Source organism: Sinocyclocheilus grahami, unplaced genomic scaffold, assembly GCF_001515645.1.
Source record: "Sinocyclocheilus grahami isolate Dianchi unplaced genomic scaffold, SAMN03320097.WGS_v1.1 scaffold371.1, whole genome shotgun sequence".
NCBI lineage: Eukaryota > Metazoa > Chordata > Actinopteri > Cypriniformes > Cyprinidae > Sinocyclocheilus > Sinocyclocheilus grahami.
The window spans coordinates 405,667-414,092 of record NW_015505550.1 but is presented as its reverse complement, the minus strand read 5'-3'; positions in this window follow the sequence as shown (position 1 = coordinate 414,092).

Below are 8,426 nucleotides of genomic sequence, written 5' to 3'. Positions count from 1 at the left end.
GCGATGCAACGCAATGCGTAAAAAGACAGTATAAGTCATTATAAACTGTAATTATGTCCCCACTGGATGCAGCAAATGCCTTGTTTGTAATGGGTTTTAATGTTTATCTCGTCGCTCCGGCCGGATCACGGCATCACAGTATGGTAAGGGGCGTAACATTTCCGTCACACGCTTGAGGTATTCGGCCAATCACAACACACTGGATAGCTGGCCAATCACAGCACACCTCGCTTTTCAGACCGATGAGCTTTGTAAAAATCTACGCGTTTCAGAAAGGCGGGGCATAGAGGAGAAACAATGATGTACAGTATGTGGAAAATAATGTGTTTTTTTAACCTTAAACCGCATAAACACATTTCATTACGACAAATACACAAAATAATGTTCTTTTTAGCAACATTATATGACCTCTTTAAAATGACTTAAATACCCTAGAGTTAACAAACATGTTAATTACACATATGCACTACCAGTCAAAAGTTTTTGAACAGTAAGATTTTTTATCTTTTTAAAGCAGTCTCTTCTGCTCACCAAGCCTGCATTTATTTGATCCAAAATACAGCAAGAGCAGTAATACTGTGAAATATTTTACTGTTTAGAATAACTGCTTTCGATTTCAATATTTCTCTTTGCTAAATATTACTTTAATTTTGCAAGGATGCTTTAAATTGATCAAAAGTGATGATAAAGACATGTGTAATGTTACAGAAGACTTCTATTTCAGATAAATGCTGTTCTTCTGAACTTTCTATTCATCAAAGAAACCTGAAAAAAATCTACTCTGTTTTCAACGTAGTAATAATGATAATAATAATAATAATAATAATAATAAATGTTTTTTGAGCAGCAAATCAGCATATTAGAATGATTTCTGAAGGATCATGTGACTGGAATAATGATGCTTAAAATTCAGCTTTGAAGTCACAGGAATAAATTAAATTTTAAACTATATTTAAATAGAAATCAGTTATTTTAAATATAAAAATATATCACAATATTGCTGTTTTTGCTGTACTTTGGATCAAATAAATGCAGGCTTGGTGAGCAGAAGAGACTTCTTTAAAAAACATAAAAAATCTTACTGATCAAAACCTTTTGACTGCGTATTAAAACATTTTCTAAAGTGCCTAAATGTCAAAATGAGTACAATATATTTGTTGAAAAATTCTAATACTGAACACACTATTGAATTATTAGACTGTTACAATATTATTTTTGTGTTGCTGTCTGCACTAGCTTCCTCCCTCCCTGTACTATAAATCCATGTCAATATCTGTCTCTGCTAAAAAAAAATTTATGTAACTTTACAATCGATATTGATGTCCTTTAGCACAGTATTCTGAATGATGATAATAATGGGGTGCTAGTACTGATACTAGCAGTTTATTACTCAACTGGGTTAATAAAGACAATAAAATAATAAAAACTATCTAGCGTATACAAATGAAACTGGCCTGCACTTGAAGCCCTGAACAGGTCAGTGATGTTTCTACATTTCACTACTTCTTCTGTCCGCTTTTTCTCTTTCATCGAGTCCCACGCATCGGTTCTGTTCGGAATTGTTTGACGGAAGCGCAGAACACACGTGAGCTGATTCGTAAAGTGCAACGCTGGCAGTCAAGACTAACCGATATATGATTTATTATCAATTTATTATCGAATGAAAAAATCAGAAATGATCACTTTGGTACATTGATAAGGCATAAATATAAAATATGAATTATAATAATAATTTAAAAAAACAGGGCAGCAGGCCAAATCAGCCGCCAGGCCACCGGGAATTCTCCCGGTGCTCCCAATGGCCAGTCCGGGCCTGGTTCTGGTCCTGAATACTCTACTGAGAGAAGAAGACTGAACGAGTTCAGTGCTCTCTTTGAGAGCTCTTTGTGTTGGCGGTACGGCGCTTCAGCGGTGTTGGTTTCCCATGTCAAGTGGGTTGCACACATCAGGCTGCACTACCCCCTTTTTGTGTTGCAGGCGGCCATCTCCCCTGTGCGCTTCAGCACGCTAAAAGAGCTTTTTCCCTAAAAGAGCATTCACGGGTGCGTCTTTTTAAAGACAACATTGCGTGGCAAACTCGACGTTATGTCTTTGTAAAGACGATGTGAGTCTTGCTATAGACAACGTATCACCCGGGCGTTTCTGGATGCGGTCGTTACCTGATGCTGGGTGATGGTCACGATCACTGCCTCACGTGCCTGGGCATTTAGCATGCTGAGATGGCGTTTGTGGATGAGTCATGTTCTCATTGTGGGAAGATGATCATCTCGGAGTCGCGGGCCAAGCTCCGTTTCCTCAAAGGGGCAGAGCTCCGTTGCTCGATCTAGTTCTCATCATGGCGGCAGTAAGGCAGGGGCTACTTCAGGCAGTAGCACGGGCGGTCTGAGGGTAACAGTGATGGCAAACCCTCCAGGCAACCAACCCTCGGGGAACCATCGCTCCACTTGCACTCCGCAACCAGTTGAGCTGCCAATGGAATGTGCTGGGCCCTCTACAAGGAGCGTACCAGCAGTATAACCCCTCCTCCCTCACCACTCTAGACGGTGGTGCAGCTAGGGGGTATACGGGGGTCCCCCGGTTGAGCGGTTGGTTGCGATGCAGTTGTGTCCTGATACCGCCTCCACCCGGCAGGGTGAACCATGCCTTCCCTCCTGGGTCTGTAGGTACTCGTCTGGTCTGTCCGGCAATGCTTATACGGCCTGTGGAGAAGCTGCCTCCGCCTTACATGCTATGGCGTTACTGCAGGTTCTTCAGACTAAAGCACTGAGGGACCTGCACGAGGGTGGTCATGATCCGGAAGTTCTAAACGAGCTCCGAACCGCAACTGATCTCGTGCTCCAAGTGACGAAGGTCACCGCGAGTACTCTGGGTCATGCGATGTCCACACTTGTGGTTCAGGAGCGTCACCTCTGGTTGTGTTTGGTCGGCATGAGGGACGCCGACAAAGTTCGGTTCCTCAAGGTCCCTGTGTCCCAGACCGGCCTTTTCGGCGACGCAGTCGAGAACATGGCCCAGCAATTCTCAGCTGCACAGGAGCTGACTGAGGTGGTCCGACGTTGCTGCCTCCACCCGTCCGCCGGCCGCAGCGTCCCAGCCTGCTGGTGCTCCCATGCCGCATCCGCAGCAGCCTCAAGCAAGCGGCGCCGTGGAGCTTGGCGTAGGCAGGCGCCCCGCCCTTCCAGGTCCCCGTCAACCTGGCGGTGAGCTGAAGAGCAAGAGGCCTCGGGACAGGCGACCCAGAGAGAGAGAGATGCACCTCTCCCTTCCCCGGAGGAGGGCCGGGGGGAGAATCTGGTTTCCAAAAATCTCGACAGGAGAGCGGTTTTCTCTGTTTCTGGGTCCCAAGAGGGCATGGAGAATCATGGACGGACCAACAACGGACTACGCTTATCCTCCTCTCTCGCCAGCAAGCAGCAGCGGACAGTTCGAGAGCGTCGTCAAAGGCACTACTCATGCATCCTCTGCCAAACCGTGGGACCAGGTAAGTGCACTGCACACTCAGACCCCTCTTCAGGTCACTGCATTCCACCTCGCTGCCCCACCGCGGGTATGTCGGTGGTCCCGCTGGTCCAACTTGTGTGGTGTCTGGGTACCTGGCTACCCATACAGCCTCGCTGGTTCCTGCGGACCATCAGACTCGGCTATGCAATTCAGTTCGACCGGCGTCCCCCCTAGTTCAGTGGCATCAGCTTCACATCCGTGAAAGCAGCTGATGCTCCTGTCTTGCATGCGGAGATCACAGTCCTACTGGCGAAGGATGAGATAGAGCCGGTCCCTCCAGCCGATAAGGAGATGGGGTTTTACAGCCCCTGCTTCATTGCACCCAAGAAAGGCAGTGGGTTATGACCGATCTTGGACCTGTGTGTCTTGAACCGGGCCCTTCGCCGGTTACCGTTCAAGATGTTGATGCAGGAACGCATCTTCTGCTGCATCCATCCCCGAGATTGGTTTGCAGCGATCAATCTGAAGGACGCGTACTTTCATGTGTCGATCCTTCCGCACCACAGACCATTGCTGCGGTTCGCGTCCGAAGGATGAGCATATCAGTACGAGGTCCTGCCCTCCGGGCTGTCCCTGTCGCCCTGTGTCTTCACGTAAGTTGCGGAGACAGCCCTTGTTCCCCTGAGAGAACAGGGTGTTCCCATTCTCAACTACCTTGACGACTGGCTCGTACTAGCTCAGTCTCAGGATCAGTTGTGTGCACACAGGGACTTGGTGCTTTTGCATCTCAGCCGTTTGGGCCTTCAGGTCAACTGGGAAACGAGCAAACTCTCCTTGGAAAGGATCTCTTTTCTCGGTATGGAGTTGGATTTGGTTGAGCACGCCTCATGCAAGGACGTGCTCAGTCGGTGTTGAACTGCCTTAATATGTTCAGGGGCAGGACGGCAGTCCCACTGAAACTGTTTCAGAGGCTCCTGGGGCATATGGCAGCTGCAGTGACAGTCACGCCGCTGGGGCTGCTTCATGTGAGACTGCTTTAACACTGGCTCCATGGCCGAGTCCTGAGGTGGGCATGGCTAACCGGCATTCACCGGGTCCGAGTCACACCGGCCTGCCGCCAAACCTTCACCCCGTGGTCAGACCTTGCGTTTCTCCGGGCAGGAGTGCCCCTGAAACAGGTCTCCAGGCATGCTGTGGTTCACACGGATGCCTCTACCACCAGGGAGAGTGGAGACTCCATCCCCAGACGGTCCAGCTGATTTGGAGTCGTTTCAGAGTCGCTCAGGTAGACCTGTTTGCCTCTCCAGAAACCTCTCACTGCCAGTTGTTTTACTCCCTGACCGAGGGAACACTCGGCACGGACGCACTGGCACACAGCTGGCCGCGGGGCCTTCGCAAGTATGCGTTTTCCCCAGTGAGCCTTCTTGCACAGACGCTGTGCAAGATCAGGGAGGAAGAGGAGCAGATCCTGCTCGTTGCGCCTTACTGACCCACTCGGACTTGGTTCCCGGAACTTATGCTCCTTGTGACAGCCCCTCTTTGGCAGATTCCTCTGAGGAAGGATCTACTGACTCAGAGATGGGGCACCCTGTGGCACCCGCGTTCAAACCTCTGGAAACTTTATGTCTGGTCCCTGGACAGGACGCGGAGTTTCTAGGTGACCTACCCCAAGAGGTAGTTGACACCTTCACTTCAGCGAGAGCACCATCTACGAGACACGCTTACGCCTTGAAGTGGAATCTGTTCGTCGAATGGTGTTCTTCTCACCGAGAAGACCCCCGGAAATGTCCGATCAGAGTCTTGCTGTCCTTTCTGCAGCAGGGGTTGGAGCGAAGGCTGTCTCCCTCCACCCTTAAAGTCTACGTGGCTGCGATTGCTGCCAACCACGACCCCGTAGAAGGGAAGTCGGTGGGGAAGCATGACCTGATCATCAGGTTCCTTATGGGGGCGAGAAGGTTAAATCCTCCACGGCCCCCCTCCATACATTCTTGGAACCTGTCTCTAGTGCTCAGAGCGCTACAGCAGGGCCCATTTGAGCCTTTGCAGACAGTCAAGCTGAAGTTTCGGTCAATGAAAACTCTGCTCCTGCTTGCATTGGCCTCCATCAAGAGGGTAGGGGACCTGCACACATTTTCGGTCAACGATTCGTGCCTAGAGTTCGGGCCGGCTGACTCCCAGGTAATCCTGAGGCCCCGGCCCGGCTATGTGCCCAAGGTTCCCACTACTCCCTTCAGGGATCAGGTGGTGAGCCTGCAAACGCTGCCCCCGGAGGAGGCAGACCCAGCCCTAGTTTTGCTTTGCCTCGTCCGGGCATTGAGATGCTACGAAGACAAGACGCAAAGCTTCAGGACCTCAGACCAGCTCTTTGTCCGTCATGGAGGCCGGCAGAAGGGAATGCCATCTCTAAGCAGAGGATGGCCCACTGGATAGTGGATGCCATCACCCTGGCTTATCAGGCACAGGGTGTGCCCTGGCCATTCAGGTTGCGAGCTCACTCTACTAGAAGTGTTGCATCCTCCTGGGCGCTGGCTCGTGGTGCCTCGCTGACAGATATTTGTAGAGCTGCGTGCTGGGCTACCCTCAACACGTTTGCTAGATTCTATAGCCTTCGTGTGGAGCCGGTATCCTCCTGTGTTCTCACCTCAAATGGGTAGAAGCACTAAGAGAACCGCTCCAGAGAGTCCATATAGTAGACCCTGTTGAGCTCCTCTGTCCCCTCGGCAGCAAGACGTGGCGAAGCGTCCGGCGCCAGTCCCTCACTTGATGAATCCGTGAGAACCGGTAGAGGGCTGGGTTCCATATGTAGAGACCTAAGTGGATCCCATATGTGTAAAGTTCACGGTATAGCCTCAGAGCCTGTGTTTCCCCAGCAAACTTCTGCCATTTCCAAGAGGGTTACAATCACCTCTAATCTTCCATATGCACCTAAGTGGTTGTCCATGTGGGTAAGTGCTTCCGAAACCTCCTTCGGGAAGGATGGGTCTTCCGCAACGTTCCTGTCCCAAGTGGTACGGGTACGTTTTCCCAGTGTTATCCAGTCTTACCGAGTGGGTAGTGCCATAGCAGCAGTAACTGGTCTTCTTGTGGTAAGCCCCGACCTGTGCCAAAAAGAAGGGGCGCAGGAGGCTTCCACAGGACACTAGAAGGGGCAGTACCTGTGGCCCTTTGGTATGGATCCCAATTCGTCGGCCATTCGACGTGACGTCGAGAGTGACCGACTGAAAGGGAACGTCTCGGTTACGTATTGTAACCTTCAGGGAACGGTGACTTCACATCCCATCGACCGCAGCTTCTGTACCACCACTGAGTGGCCGGGTCACTGGCTCGGCTCCTCAGCGAAAACCTGAATATGCGCTGCACCGGCTGCCTACTTATACTCCCGCTGTGATCAGTGGCAGTTGGATGCAATAATCGCATGCCAATGTGCATTGGCTCGTTTAGTTTACACTCAAAGTAGATTAGTCTCTCTAAGCCAGATCCCAATTCGTCGGTCATCCGACATGACATCTCCGTTCCCTCCTTCAGGGAACGAGGGTTACAATACATAACCGAGACGTTTCTCAAAGCTTTAGCTAGTTATCATATATTGATTGTATTTTTTAAATGATTTGGTGTGTGTGCTCAGGTTTTGCCTTTTATTTTTATGAAATAAAATAAAAACATTTTATTGAACCTTTGAAAAAAAAAATATTTTTTGATAATATTTGACATCAGGCTTTTATGGCTCATATAGTATAGAAATGGAAGAATATGGAGCTCATTGAGGAGGAAAAAACACCTCAGTTTTATTTAGAGGTCTAAACAAATCAAAATAATAATTTGGTGCAGTTGTTGATATTTATATGGCTAAAAAGTAAAAAGAAATTATGATAGCTAGTGATGTAAATGTTGTTGTCACTCTATATATCCAAATAATGTTCTATATAGTAAGATGGTATTTACATGATAATTTTTATGATCAGAGCTCTGTAGTTTTTATTGTGGTGCAGTAAATGTTCATTTTGAAATATTACTAACATTAAAAAGTTATTTTTACATTTCTTTTTAAAAATCCATAAAGACTTAGCAAAAAGACACATGTATCACGACCTGAAGCTGGACATATTTACAATTATGCTAAAAGGACTTGCTAAATTTTTTTTTACTATCAATCGGCGGACATAAGGCATGTAGATTGTGTACAACAGGTTCTTTAGCAACAGTTTGATCATGTTCATAATTTAGAGGCCTTAGAAATTTGTGTCACATATGATATAGGCTTTATAGGGTTAAATAATGCCTGAATGTCAATCTAAAATGTAAAAAAAGCCCTCTGTGAGTTTAGGGTTAGCAGACAGAAAATATCATTAGTTTAGTATGAATCAATGAAAGTCAATAAAATGCCCCCATCATGATAAGACAAACAAACAATTTTTGTATGTGTGGGTGTTTGGGTGTAGATAGTGATTGTGACATATCTTTGACACATTATAGAAATTCTTGTCCCTTTACTTTAAGTTTTAATCTCTCGCTGTGAGTTATAAAGGTCAGGGAATACATTCTCTCTCTCACCACTTCAACCTCCACTTCAAAGGCAGAACCGGCAGGGGGAAACCCACTTCCTCACTTGAGCTCTGCTGACTATGCTCTCTTTTTCTCAAGAAATTACACTTGAACAAAAGCACATTTAATTTCAGTGTCACTACGTGGAAATGATTTTGCACATGTGATTGCGTTGCTTCTTGTGAAGTGCGATTTCAGCTTTATTGAAACACAGCAGCAACTGGCCACTCCAGTGAAGCATTGTGTCTCACATAATCTGGTCTCCAACTACTTTTTTTAGTTTTTTTTTATCTATTACCAGATTAAAAGAAATCTATATATATAATATATATATTATATATATATAAAACTGAAGATAAATATAGGAGCCTGATAAAAATGCTAATTTTAGAAGAAAATTTCAGACGCCACTTAGGTTTTGCATCTGATCTCTTCATATATAT